Source organism: Rhincodon typus, chromosome 1 (genome assembly GCF_021869965.1).
Source record: "Rhincodon typus isolate 14 chromosome 1, sRhiTyp1.1, whole genome shotgun sequence".
NCBI lineage: Eukaryota > Metazoa > Chordata > Chondrichthyes > Orectolobiformes > Rhincodontidae > Rhincodon > Rhincodon typus.
The window spans coordinates 114991251-115017780 of NC_063332.1; the positions used below are offsets into that span (position 1 = coordinate 114991251).

Genomic DNA, 26530 nt, shown 5'->3' on the forward strand with positions numbered 1-26530 from the left:
ACATAGCCTCAATATAATCAAAGATGGCACTTCTAACAATACAAACTTCCTTTGCATTGCACTGACACATCAGCCTTGATTAAAGCACTTGCCTATATGGAGTGGCTCGAACCCATGCATTTTCAATTCAAGTTAAAGGATTAAACCTGAGCTGAGTTCCAGGAAAAGGATAAAAAATTTACTCAGCATCTTTGTTATGATGCATGACCAGAGCTCTGAAGTTTTATTTTGTCTCTCAGGTATCAAAACTGACAGTTAAATAGAAAAATACACATAGCTATCAGAAAAATTCGCACATCAGGGAAGACAGAATTTAGTCAATGCATCAGGATTAAACAAACCTGTCTCTGGAGACAGAGTTACGATTCACAAATCCTCAGTTACTTGGTGATTATGAACTTTGTTCTACAAGGAGCTTTGACTATGTTGTGCAGGGAATCTGGGGGTCTTCCTTCTCTCCATCTGCAATTTGATGAAGAAAAGAAATAAAATTAGAGCAATGGGATTTTGGTAAACATTCTAAACAGATAAGGAATATTATGTTACCATAGAGAAACATTGTTGTAGTAGGTAGCACTATTATTTTAAATAAAGAAGGGGAATATTGTTGACTTGAAGTAATAGTGGAAAATAAAAGACCAGGCGCCCTTTATACATCTCTCTTGATCTTCTTGTTGAATGAAATTATGGAAACATTTGCTAATTTTTCACACATTTGATAAACATCTGTGCCCCAATCCGAAATCAGCTCACTAATTACTTGAGATACTCAAAGTGAATTGATACAGGTGTCAGTTTGGTCAGTTTTCTTTTGCTCCCAATACGAATATTGTTTTCAAGAAATTACATGGCACAAAATCAGTCACACTTACTATTTTAGTTGGCAGTTACTCAAGTTGACAAAATCAGAGCACTTACCCCCTAGTTTTGGGGGAAAAAGGTATGTTTTAGCCCTCAGTTGTGTAAGGTCTTTGCATAATCTGTAATTTATTGACTTCTGTTAGCATTAGACTTTCTGAATCAGCATTCCAAAGCTGCCCAAGAGCATCTAAAAATTGTGAATCTATGTAAGGAATTTGGAGATGGAGGTCTGTGCTCCAGCCTAGTTTTCTGGACGTAATTTAAGAAGGATAAAATCATAGGCACATGGACCTCTTACTTATCAACTAAAGTCCTAATATAACAACTTCGTCAAGAACACTATTTCATATTTTTTTCCCTGTACAGGGATTCTTGAACTAGTCATATGTATCTATAATTTATTCACAACCATCATTCATGATAATTGATATAAAATTATTTATTATGTCTGTCACTTACTGATTTCCCTGTAATATTGCTGCTAAGTCTATCCATCCATTTTGCATTCAATTTCATAGAATTAACAGTTTACCCTTTCTAATTTACTTTCACTTTCAGTCTGATAAACTAGGAACTTCTTTAATATTTAAAAGATATTTGGACAGGTACATGAATAGAAAAGGTTTAGAAGGATCAAAAGCAGACAGATGGGACTAGTTTAGTTTGGGAAACTGGGAATGGCATGGACAAGTTGAACCAAAGGGTCTGTTTCCGTGCTGTATGACTCTGACTCTATAATCAGACAGTGAAATTGTTTCCTTCTAAATTGGAACAGAACAAAAGGAACAGTGAGTGCTTTGATCTGATTTGATTGTTTCTTAGGGTAATATTATGACCTAATACATATTAACAAAGTTTCTTCTACCCAGGAACAGCAGCAGTCTAACTCTGGTCAGTTTCTACACAATCCCTTTTATTTACATTACAATACATACTCTATTGTGACGTTGCACATCTCTCTCTGGGATAGTCTGCTATTTTTGTCTTCGCAGAGTCTAACACATGACTACGAATGTCACTCTTACATCATCACACACAACATGATATACAAGACTATCTCAGACAAAAAGAAACAAGTAATGGCTTATGTTCAGAGGAAAGGTCATCGGACCTGAAATGTTAACTCTGATTTCTCTTCACAGATGCTGCCAGACCTGCTGAGCTTTTCCAACAACTTCTGTGTTTGTTCCTGATTTACAGCATCTGCAGTTCTTTCGGTTTTTATGGCTTATATATTAGTCATTCAAGAGCTGTCCTGTTTTAAAAGCTGATAAAATTAAGGACCAAGATGAAAGCATCTGACCAGCTGCCATGTGCCTTCCAGCAGAAGCAATCTAGAGGGGAATACTTATATAGTTATCCATAAATGTAAGTTGTAGTCTGAACTGTTCAAATAAAACCTACAGGAAATTTTCATGTAAACTGCAACCACACTACTCAATCTGTGCTATTTAGTAAAAAGACAAGAAATACGACATTAGCAGCACAGGGTACTTTCTTAAAGGAACAAAGGCAGTAGTTGAGTTTGAAAACTACAGAAGACCTTACATCAGATGTTTGAATCAGTGCAGAAGTTACATTTACACTGGGACCACAGAGGGAAAAAAAAACACTACAAGAGTAGTAAGTACTTAATTTATAATAAAAAAAAAGTTTTGTGGATTCTGGAAAATAACGACAAGATTACTGAATAAACATAGCTGGGTTGGCAACATTTGTGAGGAGAGAAATGCAGTTACGATTTGAGTCCAATATAACCATACTTTGGAACCGATTTGCTGTGAGAGTCTGCTAAGGCAGAGAATTGGTTTCAAATTGAGCTGTGGACAAGGCAAAAAAAAAGAGCCACAGCTGAAAACAGCAGACAGATTTTTTTCTTGAAAAATAGAAGAATCATGACAGCTGTATTGTTGAATGACCACATGGCTTAACCTTATGCTAGCACAGTAAACCTATTATACATCCACTGCATAACAACTGAATTTGCAAAAGGCAGGGGTCATTAGAAATGTTATGACCAAATACAGGAGCACGAATTAGCAGGACACAGGTGTTCCAACCTGAATTTAGGCCCTGTAAATAAAGGATGGAGCCAAGCTTCTCAGGATCATTTGTTGCTGAACTAGATAAATAAACAGTGAAAATAAAAATTGCCTTTGGAAATGAGGGATTGCACAGAATCAATACTTAAGACCCGTCTCAACATGAAATGCTGGAAAATAAGCTTTGTGTAAAAGTGAACTTTGGAATTTTTTGCCAATCAAGAGCTGAGGTCTGGTAGGCAACACAACAAAGATCAATTGCTCAGATTGTCACAAGGTGCACACCAAAGACAAGTACTGCAATGTTTCAGAGACTGAGCTGACTGTGTGCAAAGTACAGCTGGTTATAGCTTCAATGCCTCTTGAAACTTTTCGGGAAAATATCTTGCAGAAAAAGAAATTTCACAATATTGTCATACCATTTAAAATTAGCAAAACACAGTCATTGTAGTCAGACAACATTTGCAATCTTTAGGTTAAGTTCCTTGAATCGGCACATTGCCTAGGATGCACAAAAAACGTCAACTGTATGGGAAACATGACTTACTGTGCCACAGTGAATCTATCCTGCAAGAGATCTTTGCTAGAGATGTCTACAAAAGGACACTGGGCTCACCTGTACAAGAAAATCTGCATTCAAAGATTCAACCAGAGATGATAGTAGAATGCAAACAAACAAAAAGATGATGGTACATCCTAGCAGTAACAACAAGGAATATATTAGAGACCCTCATACAACACAAGCTTGTGCATGAGATTAGCTGCACAAGTTATCAGGGGAAAGATTCAGGCTTTCCTCTTTGCAAATGTGAGATATTGTGTAATCAAAGTCAAACATTTCAAAGCTTTCGCCATCATATGCCCAATGAAAATTGGCAAACCACATACTCAGGATCAAAGTCAGCACGGAAGCTAGGACAAACATCCTGCCAGTCAGAATGCTGAAAGATATGTATCTGGATCATTGGAAGTCAGTAATACAACCTACTTTAGAAAAAGATGGATATGGTGATGGCAAATCTGCATAGAAACCACAAGCATTCCACCAGGATCACACAAATAGACTAGCAGGAATAATAGCGTGTATGGATCTCAATATTGTGACCATTCACAAGATCACCTAGATACTAAATGCTACAGAATAGCACAAGAATACTCACAGTCAGTCAGTTCAGGACTGGCAACAATTGTACCCAGACATAGGGAACTTCAAATCTGATGCTGTCTTGCACCTCAGAGAAGATGCAATCTCATCAATCAACTCTCCCAGAAAGCACAGTGATCACATACAAGTAAAGCTGAAGTGTAAGATGGATGATACGTTATGCAATAGCATTATCCTAAGTGTATATCAACACAAAGACTGTAACAATCCATCAAGTATGTGCTGAGGAAAGATAACACATTCAGGGTAGGCACAGACTCAAAATGTCTAAACACAAATCTAAAGGCTTGTCCACAAAGAAATGAGAAGAACTAAAATATACATTTACTCATGTCGGCAGCTTATTGTGAAGTGTTCATCTTCAACAGCAAGCAGTTGCAATTGAATAGGAACACAGAAGCAGAATAAGCCATTCAACCTCTCTATCATTCTAGATCATCCACCTCAACACCATATTTCCACACAATCCTCACGTCCCTTGCTATTATTAGTAACTAGAAATCTATCGATCTATCTCTTGAACTTATTTAATGACGGAGCTTCCAATGCACTCTGGAGTACAGAATTCCAAAGAGTCACCACATTCTGAGTGAAGATTTTCCTCCTCATCTCAATCCTAAATGTCTTAGATTTATACGGAGACAGTGACCACTGGTTCTCGACCGCATAACCAGGGGATCATCAAGTCATTATCTTGAAAGATTGCTAATAAGCTCTTCCTGGTCATGTCAATGCTGTCATATTTCAAAGCGAACTTCCGAGTATCTTTACTTTGTACTGCCCTGGAAGACTGCCCATTTGAGAGGTAAGAAACAGGACTCATGACGGAGACACTTTAAGGCCATTGGGAGAACGTGTGGCATCCATTGTTGTTGACTGTACTGGAGTTTTGCCTGGAAGCTTGTAGAACTGGCTTCAAGAAGGATATTAGCATTTGTTTGGCAGTGATGCCATTGAATCTGGAGAACGTTGCAAAAGCATTGCTCATCGAATTTCTCTAGTACTACTGTGTGTCTTATTGCACACAAGGATGTAGTGATGACAACTGCCCTACTAAGACTTCTGTTGACACATGGAGTCTTTATTGTTAAATTCTCATTGCAGTTTGTAGATGACTGAACAGGCACAGACCAATTTGCACCACACAGCAGAAATACAAGGTTTTGCTGCTGAAGTGGAATATTTAAACATTCTAACATATTGATGAGAAATTCTTTCTTGGCATCTGGGATTTATGAACCATTATTCATTGGAAGATCTTATGATTTTGTGCAGAATGGCTAGTGTGAAAAATGGTCAAATTAATAAAATGATTTGGATGAAGGAAAAAAGAGCGAGATGTCGGAGTTTGCTGGTTTTACTAAGTTAAGTGGTGCAATAAATAATATAGATGGGGAGTGGAAAATTTAAAGGAATAATGGTATGTTAAGTAATTGGGCAAAACTGCGGCAGATGGAGTTCAATATGAGAAGGAGTAAGGTCATCCACTTTGAATTTAAAGGAAATGAGGTGGTGCAGAGTAGATTCATCACAATGATACTGGGACTAAAAACAGTTAAATTATGATTGCAGTTTGCAAACTCTGAGGTCAGTATGTTCTTGAATATAAAAGATTAACTGGGGATCTAACTCAGATAGTAGGATGGTTGAAAGATAGGGTTGATGGAGTAAAATGATTTTTTTTTGGGGGAGTTCACTGCAAAAGATCACAATATTAAATTTAGAGCTGGGCCAATCAGAGGCGAAAACAGAGACACTTCTCCATACAAAGCATGGAGGAAATCCAGAACTTTCCTCCTCAAAAGAAAAACCTATTGCAGTTAAGTCATTATAACTGTCAAAATTAAGCCATATTTTTGTTAGGTAAAGGGGTTAATATTTACAGAAGTAAGACAGGTAGATGGAGTAAAGGCACAGAGGAGCCATGATGGATAAAGGCAGGCCCTTATTTATATTCCTATATTTCTAACAAACAAACTGTTTTATCATTTAAATCAAAAAAGCACTGAATGCTGTTTAAATGGAACATGTTCCAAAACCTGTGCCTTATAACTGTACTATGGACAAAATAATTATGACTGCAATTCTGATATGTATCCATTGGCAGCAAATACATGAAATAAACAGCATTTTTAAATTCTGCAACAAATGAAATGTCCACCAGAAGCACAACTGGATTCCTTTGGATTTGTCTGTAAATTTCACAAATAACAGTAGCATTGTAAGGAATGAAGCAGCACATTGGGCACATCAGCTTAGAGATCCAAAGTGGCCTTCCACTAAGTGGCTGGAGAACTGCCTACTTCAAGCACTAAAAACTTCCACTATGTAAACCAAGATCCTATAACATACATTGTGATGTGCAAATCAGATCTGTAGCACTGCTGGAGACTTTCCAAATGTGGTGGACAACATGATCTCTGGCCATGTCCGTTGCAGTTTGCGCGATGTCCCTAGTGGGCATACTGAGAGGTCAGATTGTGACATCAAACAGCCTTAGTGGCTATCTACTGTTAAGTAGCTACCATGCACTCATAGCTCAAAACATGTGGAGCTGGAGGAACACAGCAGGTGAGGCAGCATCAGAGGAGCAGGAAAGTTGACATTTCGGGCCTAACCTAGGCCCAAAATGTCAATGCCCCATCTCCTCTGATGCTGCCTGACCTGCTGTGTTCCTCCAGCTCCACACTGTATTGACTCTGACTCCAGTATTTGCAGTTCTTGCTATCTCCAATGTGCCCATAGCTTAATGACTGCATAATATTGAAGCCTAGCCCTCTTTGCAGCCGCAGACATCGAAGTACTTAACTTTTATGTCAAGTTTGGCTGTGGCATTATTCAAAATGCAGCTGTATATGTTCTATTAGTTTGAGTACTGCAACTCTATTTCAGGAGCAACTACATGTCTAAATTAAAAAAAAATTACATTATTTTTTTCTGATGTAAAAGACACACTCATAACTTCAATATCACACCACTAGGTAAATTGCCCTCTATTGTAAAAAAGTTAAATATACTTTGGTTGCCATGAAGAATAGATCACATTCAGTTTCAGTTTCACTATTTGTAAATTAGCAATGATAAGTTAATTTGGAAGGGATTTTCACCGTATCGGGACTAAATAAGAAATGATTTTCTCAAGTCTGTTCACAAGTATTTTACATCTTAAAAGAGGGCAGAGAATGCCCATGGGGGGGAGTGGGGGGGCGGTGTTGGTGGGTGGGAGGGGGGGGAGGCGGGGGGAGAGAGAGAGAGAGAGAGAGAGAGAGAGAGAGAGAGAGAGAGGGGGGGAGGGAGGGAGAGTGAGAGTGGTTTGCTGCAGTGTACATGGACTGATAACAATAATTAGTTCAGTCAGCTTTTCTACCCAAAGCAGCAGTGGAATCTTTTTCGGATATTACTGCAATTTCACCAGAAATATAAACAAAAATGTTCTTCATTAATAATAGCTTTAAAAATTAACATGATGGCATAGCGGCATTTACTGCTCAAACCTAATTTCCCCCAAAGAGTGCTGGAGTGCCTTCTTATTCAACACTGCATGCAAATCATATCCCCACAATAGCACCGTTAACTATAGAATCTCAACTTATGACTCAGTGACAGTGAAGAAACTGGTGACGTTTGGCTAACTCGGGATGTTACCTGTCTTAGGTGCGATGCTGTTTCCATTATCATGCTTCTCTGTCCTGATTGCCACCAATGGACATGTCATGACAATTGTTATTGAGGTATCTTGCTGAAATGCTGCATCACATGCTGTAGGATGTCACACTGCAGCCAAAGGATGAGAATGGTGTACGTGGTGGACATTGAACCGAACCAATTTTTATGCAATGAACACAAGATGAAGAATTAATGTGGTCACTATTTGAAAGCATGCTAAGTTGGACAATCATTAGATAATATGCGCCCGCAGCCGCAACAGTTGAATTGTATGTCAGCACATTTTGTAACCTTATGGTCGTTAGTGGAAAATTCTACAGTGACCGGCTCCATTCTCAGACTCTTCAGCAACGAACAACTTCATCTTCACCACAAGATTTGGCTGACATCCTGGCTCAGGCTGATAAGTATCAGATAATCTTCATCAGTTGATGATCATTCCAAGTAGGGTCATCGCACATCTGGTCTTCTCCGCATCGAATGAAGTTAAAATTCTTGAGTGTTATTGCACATGTATCCGTCTCACTGAACAGGGGTTATTCTGTCACACTACTGACACAGACCTTGCAAGTGATGGAGAAGCTTTAAGAAATCATGAATCACCTATCGCACAGTGTCCAACTTGTACATAGTTTGTAGCAACAAGTTGACATGTTCTTGCCAGTTTACCCGACCCTAACCCTCCCCACCTCTATTTCCATCCCTCATGCCAAACCTATACTACAATCCCCACAAAATAAAAACCAAAAGAACTGCGGATGCTGTAAATCAGGAACAAAAACAAAGTTGCTGGAAAAGCTCAGCAGGTCTGGCAGCATCTGTGAAGGAGAAAACAGAGTTATCATCTTGGGTCCGGTTCGTGTTCTGAGGAAGGGTTACTGGACCCGAAACATTAACTTTGTTTTCTCCTTCACAGATGCTGCCAGGCCTGCTGAGCTTTTCCAGCAACTTTGTTTTTACAATCCCCACATTTGTGCAATACATTCCCCAACAGCACATAAGCACCATCCATCTCTCAACCCAAACCCACTCCCATCCCACAATTATAAACCCATATATCTATTCCCCCTCCATATCCACACCCATACCATCTCTTTCAACCAAAAAATTCCCCATCATCTTCCCAGGTCTCACCTATCTCCCAAGACCCTATCCACCCTCCCACCCAGTACAATGCCTCTCAACCATAACAGCACCTCAACCATACCAGCAGTCAAATGCCAATGATGGGGGACTCTATGTTAATGATCCAATTGAAAATCAGTACAGATATTTGGGCTTTTCCTCATTGGGAATGATCATCAACTGATGCTTACACAATATGAAGATTACCTGACACTTACCAGGATGTCAGCCAAAGCTTGCGGTAAATATATAGTTGTTCTTCACTGAAGAACCTGTGAATGGAGCCAGTCACTGTAGAATTTTCCACTAACAACCATAAGATACAAAATGTGCTTATAAACAATTCTACTGTTGTTGCTACTGGTCCATAATATCCAATGGCTGCACAACTTAGCATATTGCACAAATAGTGACCACATCAATTCTTCATCTTGCGTTCATTACATGATAATTGGTTAGTTAAATATAATAAACTTAGTACTGTAATTGCTTTAAATGCTAAGAGCATTATTGTCCTCGGTGTGGTCATTAAGCCTCTTTAGATTGCTTTTGGATAATTGGCTGCACTTGCCACCACTAACATGTGATTTATCAGCTTTTCATGTCTTAACTTAATGCATCCAATGAATAGATATTTCCCATAATTATTCTAAGCAGTTTAACAATGTAAAGCAAAGGCACCTGACCCTTAGGCTTTCATGTATATAGGAACCACTGATGTAAATTTGAAAATTATATCAGCCATAGATCAGTTGGTAGCGCACTTGCCTCATAATCACAGGTTGTGGGTTCAAGTTCCACTCCAGAGACTAGACGACAAAACATTTTAGTTGTCATTCCAGTATAACAACAAAAGAATGTCCCATTTGTCAGCATCATTATCTTCATAAAAGAGTCCACAACTGCTCTCTTAGGTGGATACGAAAAATCCCACAGCATTATTTCAAAGAACAGCGGGGGAGATGTTTTCTCAGTATCTTCGTTAATATTTATCCCTCAATCAACATCACAAAAACAGACTACCCGCTTGTCATCACCTTTGATGGAGTTTGTTGTGCACAGAATGGCTGTTGTGTTTCCAACATTACAACACTGACTACACTTCACAAGTACTTAAATGGCAGCAAAGTGTGTTAGAATATCCTGAGATTTGGAAAGGTGCGATATAAATATGAGCTTTTTACTTTCAGAAAAACACAACTTAAATTGATATGACACATTTCATGACCAGCAGACATCTCAAAGCACTTTACAGCCAATTAAATATTGAAATGAATAAAGAAAGGTGGCTTCAGCATTAAAAGTACTGGTCCAGTTGAGCACACTGTAGTTGTGTGCACCTTTTTGAGAATAAAATCAGCTACAACAGATGCTAACAGTTGAAGATTTAATATTTTTAACAGGGATTTCATCTGTTATTTTACTGAAGATTTTATTCCCTGATCATCATCTCTAGTAAAATACAGAAAAAGAATGGAAAGAAGAAGTAAAGGAATACATTATGAGGCTGTCGACATGCTCGCTGAGCCAGTGGGTTTGGTTGCAAACATTTCATCACCCTGCTAGGTAACGTTGTCAGTGCACATCCAATGAAGCATTGGTGATCTGTTCCACTTGTTATTTATATGCCTCAGTTTGTTGGGGTGGTTGGTATCACTTCCGGTTCTGTTTTTCAGTAGTTTGTACACAGGGTCTAATTCAATGTGTTTGTTGATGGAGTTCTAGTTAGAATACCAGGCCTCCAGGAATTCCCTAGTGTGTCTCTGTTTGGCTTGTGTGATTATGGATGTGTCGGCCCAGTCGAATTTGTGTCCCTCGTTGTCCATGTGAGGTGAGACCAGTGAGAATTGGTCGTGTCTCTTGGTGGCTAGTTGGTGTTCGTGTATCCGTATTGTCAGTTTTCTTCCAGTTTAGTCTATGTAATGTTTCTCACAGTCAACAAAGCTGCATCAGGACACTATTTAAACCAGCTGCAACATACTGCAGCAACACGGAACTACACAAAGCAGAAAAGGAACACCTTTACGGAGCCTTCAAAGGGAATGGATACCCGAAAAGCACAATCCGTCATTGCCTCCGAGACAGACCACAACAGGAAGATACAACATGACCAGACTCACTAATCACCCTACCGTACATCAAGGACATTTCAGAGATCACGACAAGATTTCTCAGACCCTTAGGTATCAGGGTAGCCCACAAACCAACAACCACCCTATGATGGGTACTGACGAATGTAAAGGATCCCATACCCAAAATCAGCAAAACCGGTGTAATATACAAAATAACATGCAAGGGCTGTGAGAAACATTACATGGGCCAAACTGGAAGAAAATTAACAATGCGGATACATGAACACCAACTAGCGACCAAGAGACACAACCAATTCTCCACGGTCTTAGGACACACGGACAACAAGGGACACAAATTTGACTAGGACAACACATCGATAATAGCACAAGCCAAACAGAGACATGCCAGGGAATTCCTGGAGGCCATCAACAAACACATTGAATTAGACCCTGTGTACAAACCACAGAGAAACAGAACTGGAAGTGGTACCAAACACCCCAATAAACTGAGGCATACAAAGAAAAAGTGGGACAGAACACCGACACTTCACCGGAGACGCACTGACGATGTTACCTAGCCGGGTGACGAAATGTTTGCAACCAAACCCACCGGCTCGGCGAGCATGTTTACAAACTCATCCACAAACTGAGCTACAAATCTTCTTGAAAAGGAACACATTATGTTAATCTCAGAGGATAATTAGTGACTAATTTTATCCAACTGACATTCTCCAACATTGCAGCACTCCCTCAGTATGACTGAAGTTTCAAGTTAGATCATGTGCTCAAATCCTGGAGTTGAAATTGAACTTGAAAGTATTCCCACTCAGCTAACAGTGACACTCAATTAAGCATCTATCCCTAAATGTTGCTGAAACTAACTTTCTGGGTTTCTCAATAGATTGTATAGTTGAGTTATAATTCATAAATGTATCCACTGTTTTTCAACAGCCATTCCTTTATTTTGTCAACTTCCTTATGAGCATTACAAATACTAAAATAGTCATATATTGACACCAGGTATTTAGAATACCAATAAATAATTTAGATGTTATGTCATTCTGGGCATTATAAACAATTCACAATTCTAAATTCAACAATGAGAAACCTTATCCTTTACGAAGTTCTGGTGACAATGCAGAATTTTCCTCACGCATGTTATCCAGGAGTTGAGAATGATATTGCAGGCACTGAAATGCTCTGTCATCTCTCTCCAACACTGCTGTCTGATTAATTTATTTGTGCACTCAATTGCTACCAGATGGAAAAACTATCTTAGTTAGATCTCACTCCGTGTTCTATGCACAGTTTTGCTTTCTGCATTACAAAAACGAATATTGAGACTCTTGAGAAGATACAAAATAAGGCATATAAGGCTGTTTCCAGAATGAAAGGTTAAAGCTCTCAGGAATGACTGAACAGGCTACAGCTCTTTCCTCTGGCAGAAAAAAGATTAACAATTGAGTTGTTTAAGAACAGGGAAAGAAGTTTGAAATTAAGAACCATAAATTTAAGGTAGTCACTCATATTTCGATAGTGAATCTGGGACAAATGTCTTTACGTATACATCGGTAAAGGAAGCCCACAATCACAAGTGGTTAAGGTGAATAGCATTGCACTTTACGGGAAAGCTAGTTAAACACCTGAGGAACCGTATTAAGGAAAGAACCACATGCTCTGCTGACAAAGTTTGAGGAAGGGGGTTCAGAAGAAGTTTGCGTGATGCATCAACACTGGCATAGACCAGCTAGGCCAAATCGTCTGGCTCTGCTGTTAATTTGATGGATTTCATTATTTTAAAAAAAAACTCCTTCCTGGTTGTTGCTTGATTCATCCACATTTCACTGTAGTACAATAAAAAGGGATTGCTTTGTGTAACAATTATTTTAAGACATCAAAATGCCAATCATGTACAAGATTGGCAAAACAATAAAGTGAGTCTTTATTTGAAGATATATCTATGTACTGATAGAATGGCATTTTCATTTCATAGTTAAAGTATTGGATGGCATCATATCTGCTATCACCTGGAGCGAGTTAACTTTTCAGCTCATTATGTAAACACAGTCCACTCAGGTAATTGCATAACGAATTGGAATTCTCATTACAGATTGTGTCTAAGGTTCTTGCGCCACATTTAAACACCAGCTGGACACATTTTCAGATACTACTGCAAGCCAAGTCCTTCACGTCAGCCTGTGATGGCCACACCTGAAATGCCAGCTAAGAAATTCCAATGATTCTCCAGTTTACTGATGTCGCCCTGCAGATGCTGCCGGATGGGATCATTGTTGGAAAGGCATAGTCTTCCCATGGGACCACAACTGGACACCTTCCCATGAGACTCATCCAGCTTGAGCAGAGGTTGCAGCATTGGATCGTGTCATTAGCTACCATAAAATGGACAGCAAGTACGGCAGGAAAAAAATAGTCAATGATCCCCTGCACTGTGCAAGGTTAAGTGCCACCATCTACTCTCTGCTACCTTACAGAGACAGGACCATCACTCAATCCAATTCTGCCAGAGTACACACTTTGTACAAATGGTCATAGCCTGTAAGTTTGGGCATCATTAACATCAATATAATGCAAGGCTTCTTACTGCCCTTGTCCTTTCAAGTTACTAACTCTTTCTGCCCACTGTGCTTCATGGTCACTGACTAGGACAACTCGTGGTTATGCATGGCTATAGACTACACCTGCACTGATTCCTAACACAACCAGTACACCCAATTCACCATCAACAATCTCATCAGCTCAGGAGATCTCCTGTCCACAGCCTCTAACCTGTGGTGTGGGGTTGGGGAACTAAATCCGACTGCCCAGGCCGACCCATTGTCTCTGCCTGCTTCTGCCCTACTGAGCACATCCCCTCCTACCTTGACTCCGTTCTTTCCCCTTTGGTCCAGGAACTCCCTACCTACATTCGGGACACAACCCGCACCCTCCACCTTTTCCAAAACTTTCAATTCCCTGGCCCCCAGCACTTCATCTTCACCATGGACGTTCAGTCCCTGTACATCTGTATGCCCCACAAGGATGGTCTAAAGTCCCTCTGCTTCTTCCTGTCACGTGGGCTCAACCAGTCCCCCTCCACTGACACGCTCATTCGCTTGGCAGAACTGGTCCTCAGCCTCAGCAGTTTTTCCTTTGATTCCTCCCACTTCCTCCAAACCAAAGGGGTGGCCATGAGCACGTGCATGGGCCCGATCTACGCCTGCCTCTCTGTAGGATTTGTGGAACAGTCCCTCTTCAACAACTATACCAACACCATTCCTTACCTCTTCCTCCGTTACATTGATGAGTGTATCGGTGCTGCCTCATGCTCCGGTGAGGAGATCGAACAGCTCATCAACGTCGCCAACACCTTCCATCATGCCCTCAAATTCACCTGGACCATTTCAGATACTTCCCTCCCCTTCCTGGACCTCTCCATCTCCATCTCAGCTAACTGACTCACCACTGCATCCATTTCAAACCCAATGACTCCCACAATTACCTCGACTACCCCTCCTCTCACTCACCCTCTTGCAAGAATGCCATCGCATACTCACAATTCTTCCGCCTCTGCCGCATCTGCTCCCAGGATGAGGTTTTCTACTCTAAGACTTCCCAGTTGTCCTACTACTTTAGGGATTGTAGTTTACCCTCCTCTGTAATTAAGGATGCCCTCAAACGCATCTCCGCAATTTCCCATGCTTCTGCCTCAAACCCTCTCACCCCAACAACAATAAGGATAGAGTGCCCTTAGTCCTCACATACCACCCCACCAACCTCCGAATACAACGCATCATCCTCTGACATTTCCGCCACCTACAATCAGACCCCACCACCAAAAAGATATTTCCCTGCCCATCCCCGTCCGTTTCCCACAGGGACCATTCACTCTGTGACTCCCTTGTTGACTCCACACTCCCACCTACTCCTTCACCATACTCGGTACCTTTCCCTGCAACCACAGGAGGTGCTACACCTCCCCTCTCACCACCGCCCAAGACCCTAAATAATCCTTCCAAATCTGGCAGAGATTCACCTGCACATCATCTAACCTTATCTACGGTATCCATTGTCCTCAATGTTATCTCCTGTGCACTGGGGAGACCAAATGCAGACTCGGGGACCAGTTCGCAGAGCACCTGCGCTCTTCACGCACCAACCAACCCAACCTTCCGGTTGCCATCCATTTTAACTTCCCCCTCCCACTCCCCTGGTGACATGTCCATCCTTGGCCTCTTCCATTGTCAGAGTGAGGCCAAACTGGAGGAACAACACCAGATATTTCACCTTGGGAGCTTACAGCCGAATGGCCTGAATATTGACTTCACCAGCTTCAGAATGTCTCCACCCCCCACCTGTCCATCTTCTGACACACCTATCCACTCCAGCCTTCCTCCTGACCAACCATAATAACACCTCCCTGCATCCACCCATCTCTATCACACCTACCTCTCCTCAGACTCACCCCCCCCCCTCCCTCCATTTATTTCTGGGGTCCTCCTCCTCCCCAGTCCTGACGAAGGGTTTCAGCCCAAAACGTTGACTTTCCTGCTCCTTTGATGCTGTCTGTCCTGCTGTGCTTTTCCAGCCTCACACCTACAGGCTCTGGCTTGTAGCATCTGCAGTCCTTACGGTCTCCTTCTTTTTATCTCATTACATGAAAACACTGGCCTGTAGAAAGGAATATGGGAGTCCTCATTCTTGAATTACAAAAAGCTAGCATTCAAGTTCAGAGGGTAATAAGGAAGGCAAATGGAATGTAGCATAAAAGCAGGGAGGCTTTGCTAAAACTATACAAGGCTCCAATCAGATCACAGCTGGAATGTTGTGAACAGTTTTGGGCCCCTTCTTTAAGGAAAGATGGACTGGAATTGGAATCATTCCAGAGAAGGTTCACTGGGCTGATACCACGTATGGATGGACTGTTTTATGAGGGGAGGTTGAGTAGGTTGGACATTGGCATTAAAAAGAACAAAAGGCAAGCATGTTGAAACATACAAGATTTTTAGAGAACTGACAGGATAGATGCAAGGAGATTGTTTCCCATTGTGGGAGAATCTCAGACCAGAGAGCACAATCTCAGAATAAGGCTTGCACATTTAAGACAGAGATGAAGAGTAATTTATTCTCTCAGAGGAAAGTGAAGCTGTGGAAGTCTTTACCACAGTGCAGTCCAGTCTATCTCTTTCTAGCTTTGTTTCTTAAGAGAAAATGCAGAAACAGATTTTATAAATTAATGCTGCTGCTGCTACTTGGCATTTTTTCAAAGTAAATTTTACAGATTAGTCATTCTTTCAAATATAAATTTATAGTTCTGACGATTTTTTTGTTGCATTGTAGATTGTTAATATTTTCACCAATTATAAAAGTAGCTTAGAGGAATGGTTTCAGGGATGAAAAACTTCAGTTATGAGGATAGATTGGAGAAGTTCGGTTTGTTCTCCTTGGAGGGAAGGTGGTGAAGGAGAGATCAGATATAGGTTTTCAAAACATTGAGTGGGCTGGACAGAGTAGACAGGAATAAACTATTCTCACTTTTAAAAGGAACAAGAATGAGAAAGCATAGATTTGAAGTGTTTTGCAAAAAACAGCAAATGTGATGTGAGAAAAAGAAATCTTTCACACAGGCAAGCCATGGAATGCCTGGAAGTGTGATGAAAGCAGGTTCAACTGAAACATTCAAGAGGATATTGCACGATTATTTGCATAAAAATAAGGTGCAAGAAATGGGGGATGTTGGGAGATTAGCACTACATAATGGTGGTAATGATGTTTATGCGAAAAGCCACTGCTTCATGAGGAACTGAATGGCGTCATTCAGCACTGTAGGACTTCTGTGATTTTTTTCTTGAACTTTACATTTAATGTTGTGAAGTAGAGAATCTTTGACCAGGAAAAGCATGTACTGCATTGGAACCCTCACATCTTCCTCCTTCTCTCATAATAAGTAAGGTTTGTGATGGAGATAGCTTCGGTTGGGTGTAGTACACTGAACAGAAAGTTCAAGTCCAACTTGGATAGTTCATCATCTGCATGTCAGTAATAGCAGCCTTCATCTTCGCTTGCTTATCAAATTACACCTCACATACTCCTGAGAACATCAATGAGCGATGACAGGGAACGTTGTTTACACTTTGTGCTTCAATTCCACAGTATGATAACGCGTCATGTTCATAATGAGCACAGCAATTTGGTTTAAGCGGAGTTATACAGCCTGTTGATGGTGTGTGTTGTGTAGAATTAGACGATCTCCCACTGTAGGTGTAGGGTGTCTGTCTCTGGTCCTCACTGTTGTCTTGACAATTCCATGGCTGGTAGCCAAGTACAGATCCTTGGGCATTGATAGATCTGCCTTCATACGACCTATGGTGTCCACAGTATAAAACATTTTGAGCGACTATGGTGAGTTTTTGCACTAACACTTGAATGTATCAGATTTCAGTGCTCAGGGACAGAATTTCCAAATCATTGTCTGCAGAGTTTGACATTGTTTTATCAAATCATTGCTTGCCATTACTGTGGGTGCACACATATCAGTGTACGAAATGGAAGGATATGTGCACGTGCACCCCAGTATCCAGTTTTACCAGTCGGTTAGTCTGTCCATGCATCTGTGACCATATAATCTAGATGGTGGCAAAGGCTTCTATTGGCAAGTCTGTGCCAATGCATTAGACATTCAGCGTGGCGACATCAAATAAACACTGTATACTGATTATCTGCTTATCCTCACCATCTGACCATGTAGCTTGGTTAGACATTTTGTGGTTCTTGTTTTGTTTGTTGAGAATGTTGTAACTGTCTGACATTTGGATGGAGTTTTGCATGCTGATGAATCACTTTTAATGGCCTTTGCTTTCAGCATTGGTGCTTCCAACGTCTTCTGGTGACATGTCGCATACAGCAACAAAAGTTAAATATTTAGTGGTTGTATGTAAGAAACCTTATCATTGCCATTCCTTACTAGGCATGTCTGGATTGAATATTGACCCAGTGGTGAACAAATTATGCAGAGGATGCAGTCTTTGTCCACCTAGTACTTTGCCTTCATATGCTTACACATATATAGCACTTTGCATCTACATGGCACGGGCACACAGTGGTTAGCACTGCTGCCTCACAGCGTCAGGGATCCGGGTTTGATTCCACCCTCGGGTGACTGTCTGTGTGGAGTTTGCACATTCTCCCCGTGTCTGTGTGGGTTTCCTCCAGGTGCTCCGAGTTCCTCCCACAGTCCAAAGATGTGCAGGCTAGGTGGATTGGTCATACTAAATTGCCCGTAGTGTTCAGGGATTTGTACATTAGGTGGGTTATAGGGGGATGGGTTTGGGTGGGTGCTCGGAGGGTCGGCATGGACTTGTTGGGCAGAAGGGCCTGTTTCCACACTGTAGGGATTCTATGATTATAACCTCTGAGTTGATCAAAGATGTCTTTCCAGAATGCTTCTGATCAGGTAAATGCTATCACGAACTTGATTATGCTGCGTCATAATTCTGCTCCAATGAAATTGCAATAACGCTCAATGCATCTAGCTATGAATTGAATAATGGTCTCTGGTGGTTGTTTCCAGAAACACATGAATTCCAAATGGTGCATTCTTAAGTTGGTCTTCACTTATTATTTATTTTGGATGTTAACCATACACTTTCTGGATTTTTAAGATGATCATTTTTCAGACCTGATATGTTCGGTTGAGGGATGCGTTCATTCATTGCCGACAGTGATTTTAATTTTTCCACCGTTTTTAAATACGATTCAGAAATATGGAAGCCTAGAAAACACAGCTAAACATTGTTGGAACAAATTGCATTACAATAGGCGATCGGTTACCTTCTAATTCAATGCTGGAAATTCTATGATCATTTTGCAGCCTGTTGTAAGATCTTTAATGTTTTCTGGAGATTTTGACAGCTGTACCAGCTTATGGGGCAGGCACAGACAACAATGTGCTGAATGCCCTCCTTCCGTGCTGTCACAATTCTGTGATTGTGTGATTTAGGATTAATTTGACCCCGAGCTGCAGCACATTCGGTAATCACTGCCGTGGGTTGTTATTGGGTTAATTAAAGGGCTTGGTCACAATGGTAACACTGCTGAGCGCTTTCTGCTTTTTCTTCCCTTTCCCTTTCTAATCTCTACCAATAAATTTGTCAACGGCTGCTGGATTTCTAAAGTAAACTGAATTACTGAAAAAGAAATTTAAGGGCTTCTTCTAGCTGTTGAGAATTGTTACTGTATAAATTCTTCCCAGCCTAGCTTGCAGCATTTAGCTTCAGTATTAATTAATCATCCTGTTTGTGGAGTTATGTGTGCAGTGAGATCGCCCCAGTCTCTGTTACTCGGTTTCTGTTCCTGCTTAAATATCGCAGGAGGCCTCTCCATTTTAAGCTTTTGCAAATTTGAACAATCTTACGAGGACCTGATGCTTGCTGCCTGCAGTGAGATGCAATCCCAGATTGAAGGTATTTATGTAGAATCCCTACAGGTCTGCAGAATTGAAAAAATATTTCACCTTTGCACCAGTTTATTTCTTGCTTTGTGCAAAAAAAAAGTCTGATATGTTGTGCTCAGTCAAATCTTCAAAATTGTTCTGCCAGCATAATGTACTTAAAAATCAGAAATCTTCAGAGACCACAAAATGCCATTTACTACAACCATGTTATATTCTTCTTTTCGGTATAAATATATAAATCACATTACAAGGATTGGTGAAAGGATAATGTGGATTCTATATTTGAAATTATAACAATATAGAGAGATTGTGTGAAAGACATTACACTTTACCGCTGCTTCAGATTGCATAACAAGCCATGGAACTTGTATCCTGCTGGCATGATTGATGATTGACAGTATTTTAAGCCATGTTCCCTCAAAGTATAACATGTAATTAGATCCTGGCAATAGATATTCTACCTTTCGATCACATGCGTGCTTCCCTTGGTCCTTTAACAAGTGCAGATTGGTTTACAGAAGTAAAAGGGCTAGAATTTCCTTGCTCCAAAATGGCAGCTGCAATTTGTGTTGGTGACACAACCCATCACTTCTTTGTTCATTCATAAGAAATAGGTGTCTCAAGCTTTATTGACCATCCCTTGTTGTCTTTCAGAGCTGGTGGTCAGATGCTGATGTCCATTTGGTCTATGTAGACCCAGTTAAAGAGGGCTCTATCACTAGAATGATTCAGACCTTCTGAAACTATCATTGTGGGAGCCAACGATTACCTACTGCCCGAGTCATGCGCCAATGGAACATGATAAGCATTTTATTTTTGCAATTTGCACCATAACTCCTGCCATGTATCTGAATGATCACTCCTAACTTGCTGCTGGCAATCTGTAATTCTATGCAACTTACTTCCAAAATACTAGGCTAGCTGATGAACAAAATTGTGTGCAGAGTTTCAACCGTACGTAACAGGCAGGTTCTTGCACAATTACCTCCTAGAGTGGCAATAACTTTGACAATCACAGCACGTAATACAGCTTCAATTACAGTGAATAATTCCAGTTTGAGCAACAGATGACACGAGACTTTGAGAGCTCCACTATCAAATTGTAAGTCACTCAAACCCACAACATTGGCAACTTGACTTTTTACTTGGGATAACAAGGAGTAGAGCTGGATGAACACAGCAGGCCAAGCAGCATCAGAGGAGCAGGAAAGCTGATGTTTCGAGTCGAGACTTTTTACTTTACTTTTGAAGTGGCTAAAACTTTGCCTTCAACATTGTCTTCTCTTTACTGTGTGTTGACAATCCAGTTGTTCCAAAATTCACTTTTCAATGATAGTAGTAGGCAGTCCCAATTTTAAAAAATGCTTCAGCATATACAAGTACAATTAAACAACTTTAATTGATGCTCCTGAGTGTAATGCTGACATGTTAGGCACAAAAACATGATTGAGGCTGTTTTGATCCATCGGTTATTGCATTGATTGGTGTTTTCTTTTACCTATGCATTGTACTGATAAGTAATGTTCTGACTTCACAATGGTAATATTAATAGTAAATTAAATTCAGAAAAAGACAACATGCTAGTGATTGTTAAAAGCAAAATGCATTACCACAGAAAAATAAGTCCACTGTAATACACTTCAGTGGGATTCACACATATTATAGCAGGCTCACCATTTCAGCTTAATCTTACAGAAAACAATGGGGATGTAAAACAAAATCGCTGACACCTGAACTGAATTGGAAAACAAAACACATTCAGCGGGTTAACCAGTATCTGAAGCCTGGCAAAAGTTTTGGAAGTAACTGGCATTTAGGAGGATTACAGATGGCTAGCAGCAACATAGAAGGCATCAATTCAAATAAATGGAGCTGGTAATGTTGCAAATCACAAAAGTAAAGCCTGAGCAGTTTATGAGCATTAGTGAAATTGCAAGATACAATTATTGTCTTCAACTCACTGTCAGACATCTGTTACTCTCTAAAGTATACAATCTGTATACTTCTAAACATCAAATTTTCATACTTATACAACAGATGCAGGCTCAGCTAAGTACAGATAGCACGACATGGATAATTAAGCTAATACTTAGGTAAAAGCCAAAGAAGCGTGGTACTACATAACTGAACACACACACATGCAGTTTTTGTGGAAGAATGGAGCCAGCATGCTCAGAACAGGGGAAGGAAAACATTTCACTCTTCCTCATTGGCAGGAATTGAGAGGAAGAACAATTAAAACGGAAGGGGTGAGACAGTATGTGGTAGATGGGATGTGGAGACAATCCCAAATCACCAATGCCAACTAAGCTTGTTAATGCTCACTCAAAGATAGTAAGAACTGCACATGTTGGAGTCAAAGACAACACAGTGTGGAGCTGGAGGAACACAGCAGGCCAGGCAGCTTCAGAAGAGGAGAAAAGTTGACGTTTTGGGTCAGGACCCTTCTTCAGAAATGGGGGAGGGGGAAGGGAGCTCAGAAATAAAGAGAGAGAGGAGGGGTGGGGCTTGGGAAGGGAGGTGGGATGGTGATAGGTGAGTGCAGGTAGGCAGTGGTGGGGATTGGTCAGTGAGGTGGGAGGAGTGGATAGGTGGGAGAGAAGATGGACAGATTGTATCAGATCAAGGAGGCAGGGATGAGGTGGAGGGTTGGTCATGGGATGAGGCCAGAGGTAGGGAGGTTTTGAAATTGGTAAAATCCACATTTAGGCCATTGGGCTGTAGGCTCCCGAGGTGGAATATGAGGTGCTGTTCCTCCAGTTTGTGGGTAGCGTCACTGTGACACTGGAGGAGGCACAGGATGGACATGTCATCCAGGGAGTGGGAGGGGGAATTAAAATGTTTGGAGACCAGAAGGTGTTGTCGCTTGTCACGAACAGAGTGCAGATGCTCTATAAAACAGTCTCCGAGCCTCCACTTGGTCTCACCGATGTAGAGGAGGCCACATCGGAAGCGGAGGATGCAGTAGACCACGTTGATGGATGTGCAGGTGAACCCCTGTCTAATGTGGAAGGTTTGTTTGGTGCCTTGAAATTCACCTGGGCCATCTCTGATGCCTCCTTCTCCTTCCTGGACCTCTCTGTCTCCACCTCGAAACCGACATCCCACTCCCACAACTACATAGACTACACCTCCTCTCACCCACTTTCCTGCAAGAATGCCATCCCCTACTCCCAATTCCTCTGCCTTAGCCGCGTCTGCTCCCAAGATGGGGCGTTCCACTCCCACACATCCCAGATGTCCTCCTATTTCAAGGACCACAACATCCCCCCTTCAGTGGTCGAAAATGCCCTTAACTGCATCTCTTGTGTTCCCCGCATCTCTGCCCTCACATCTCCTCACCCCAACAAATATAAGGACAGAGTCCCCCTTGTCCTCAAATATCACCCCACCAACCTCCATATCCAACGCATCATTCTCCGCCACTTCTGCCACCTACAATCCGACCGCACAACCAAAGTCATATATTCCCTCTCCACTCCTATCTGCCTTTCATAGAGACCGCTCTCCCCACGACTCCCTCATCCGCTCCACACTCCCCACTAACCCCATCAACCCCCGGCACCCTTCCCTGCAACCACAGGAAGTGCTACACCTGCCCCTACACCTTCCCCCTCACCTCCATTCAAGGCACCAAACAAACCTTCCACATCAGATAGAGGTTCACCTGCACATCCATCAACGTGGTCTACTGCATTCCCTCCTTCCGATCTGGCCTCCTCTACATCTGTGAGACCAAGCAGAGGCTCAGAGACAGCTTTGTAGAGTACCTGTACTCTGCTCGTGACAAACAACAACAGCTTCCGGTTGCAAACCATTTCAACTCCCCCTCCCACTCCCTGGGTGACATGTCTATCCTGGGCCTCCTCCAGTATCACAATGACGCCACCGGCAAACTGGAGGAGCAGCACCTCATATTCCACCTCGGGAGCCTGTAGCCCAATGGCCTAAACAAGGAATTCACCAGTTTCAAAATCTCCCCACCTCCAGCCTCATCCCATGACCAACCCTCCATCTCATCCCCACCTCCTCGACCTGACACAACCTGTCCATCTTATCTCCCACCTATCACCCCCTCCCACCTCACTAACCAATCCCTACCCGCACTCACCTATCACCATGCCATGTATCTTCCCATCCCCACCCCTCTTCTCTCTATTTCTCAGCTCCCTTCCCTCTCCCCCATTTCTGAAGAAGGTTCCCGACCCGAAACATCACCTTTCCTGCTCCTCTGATGCTGCCTGGCCCGCTGTGTTCCTCTAGCTCCACACTTATCTCTTAAGCTTGTTAATGAGTTTTTTTTTAAATCAGTTCTTCAAGGCAGATTTGCAATACTTGTATGGGGGCATGGGTTCCAAAACTGATCTGAAACAGTCCAAATAAAAAGAAGTGGTATCAGAGCAGGGAGTAAGCGATGAATGAACCATTCAATCAGACAGGGGTATAAGAAAGGGTGTATGACTGAGGGACACTAATGCACTGGCACACTGTGAACAGAACTAGCGCAGCAAGTGTGCTACTTGTGATTGACCAATGGACAGTGTTGAAACCCTCGAAGGATACCATAACATTGTGTATGCAACTAACCATTAGCAATAGTTAGAGTGGCATTATGATGAAAGGAGATAAAGATCAAGTACTGCAGATTTACATCCCAATGAGCTCTTCAAACTTTAAGGATGGATTCTATATTAAATCAAATAAATTTAGTAATAAAACTCAAACTTTTACATATGGTCCATATGAGAAATAGGTAACAATTCTGACATTAAGACTCAAATACCAGAGGCTCCCTTTATGTGATTCAAAGCATGTAATCATAAACCGTTTACACCATTTTCAGCAAGGCTAGAAGTCTCCAAGGAGACCTAGCAATCAGAACCTTTTATATTGTGCAATTATGTATTAAAATAACATCAGTATGCCAACTTGTTCTCACATCAAAAAGTCTGCTCAAGAGAATCTATTTCCTCAATAATGAGGAACAACAGATAACAGTTATGGCCTTGCACTTGATTTCCTTTCATGTATCCATACCACATACATATCCAATCCACATCACCTCACTGCAGTTACTTGACTGATTTACTGTCTACTCTCGTAGATGGTTAATGAGGTAATATCTCTTGTGCTTCCAGTCCTGACCGTGCATAGCCATTGCACACTAATGTTCTTCTTTTTAGGCAGTCCCTTGGGATCGAGCAGGATTTGATTCCACTCCGGCTAAATGGATCCTGAGATGACCGATAAATCCAATGTGCACTCTGTAGACTCTGCCATATGCAGGGCAGTCATGCTTGAAGGCTGGAGTAGATAGGTTGTTTGGAGGTTTATGCAACCTCTGTGTGTTCCAGACCATGCCTCTTGCTGCCTTTCTAAATGAACCTTCTCCATTTTTGTTAGTGAAAAGGCCAGGAACTCTACTGAGTTAGAAGGTATGTTTTATCTCTTTAGCAATGCTTTGAGAAGATTGCCTAAAGCCTAAGTACTGATATGTGAATTACATAACACGAAAGAAATAATGGCTATTCAAATTAGTACACATATTCATACACTGTGAATTTGGGCTCTCCCTATTGGTAAACTTCGTTCTTATGGAATCATAGAGTCATACAGCACAGAAACAGACACTTCAGTCCAACCAGTCCATGCCAAACATAATCCCGAACCAAACTAGTTCTACTTGCCTGCTCCTGGCCCATATCCCTCCAAACCTTTCCTATTCATATCCCTCTTTTAAACATTGTAATTGTACCCACATCCACCACTTCATCAGGAAGTTCATTCCACACGCGAATCACTCTCGTGTAAAAAATTTACCTCATGTCTTTTTTAAATCTCTCTCCTCTCACCTTAAAAATGTACCCCCTTGGTCTTGAAATTCCCCACCTTAGGGAAAAGACATCTCCCATCAACTCTATGTACACCTTTCATTATTTTATAAACTTCTATCAGGTCACCTCTCAACCTCCTACGTTCCAATGTCAAAAGACCAAGGCTATTCAGCCTTTCCTTTTAACTCAAACCTTCCATACCCAGCAAAATCCTGGTAAATCTCTTCTGATCCCTCTCCAGCTTGATAATATCCTTCCTATAACTGGGTGACCAGAACTGGTCACAATATTCCAGATGAGGCCTCATTAATGTCCTGTACAACCTCAACATAACACCCTAATTCCAATACAGAAAGGACTGAGCAATGAAGGCAAGCGTGCCAAATGCCTTTTGAACCATCTTGTCTACATGTGACACGAACTTTAAAGAATTATGTACCTGCATCCCTAGGTCCCTCTGTTCTGCAACAGTACCCAAGGCCCTACCATTAATTGTGTAAGCCCTACCTTTGTTTGTTGTACCAAAATGCAATACCTCACATTTATCCAGATTGAACTCCATCTGCCATTTCTCAGCCCATTGACCCATTTGATCAAGATCCCTCTGAAATCTTAGAAAAGCTTCTTCACTGTCTACGATACCACAAAGTTTGGTGTGTCATTCACAAACGTACTAACCATGCCTTCTATATTCTCATCCAAATCACTTATATAAATTACAAACAAAAGGGGACCCAGCACCAATCCCTGTGGAACACCGCTGATCACTCTCTCTCAACAAGTTACTTTGCTGATGGAAGCCTTCTCTATGAAGCAATGGGCAACTTTGGGCCCTTCTATTCATAAAACGGATACAGTACATTCAATATTAACCAAGTTCCATTATAACAATAAAACTGCTTACAAGGAACATAAAGGATTTTTGAAGTATTGAAGTAAACTATAATTAAAAATGTAAAAACATGTTCAGTGGCTGACTTAAAGTAGCTATTAATTTCTAGACTGTAGAACTCCCTCCCAAATTGCTTATAATTACTTTCAAATTTGAGTATTTCTTGTCAGCAATTTACAAATATGCCAAATAAAAGGTAGGAATACAAAGTGTCAACCACACCTGTGCTCTTGCTACATTCTTAAAGAGCCAACTCCTACAATTATCAATAAGTGAGAGTATGCAAATACCTTTCAACTTAGCAAGTGTAAGAAAACAAAACAAGGCTCCAATTACTTAAGTAATTAATAACAACCTATTAATCATTCAGTATTCATTTGCATTTTCCATCTATTTAACATTATTTATAAAACTTGTGATCAAA

The 26530-nt window shown here is 41.2% G+C and overlaps 1 long non-coding RNA gene across 1 annotated transcript in view; it reads right to left on the reverse strand.

Moving 5' to 3' along the window:
• Positions 1-374: 374 nt before the first annotated feature.
• The window catches only part of LOC125484639, a 162624-nt gene continuing 136468 nt past the window's right edge, over positions 375-26530 (reverse strand). The window contains exon 3 of the long non-coding RNA XR_007263524.1: positions 375-462. This is a non-coding gene — a long non-coding RNA (uncharacterized LOC125484639). The remainder of the gene's footprint in view (positions 463-26530) is intronic.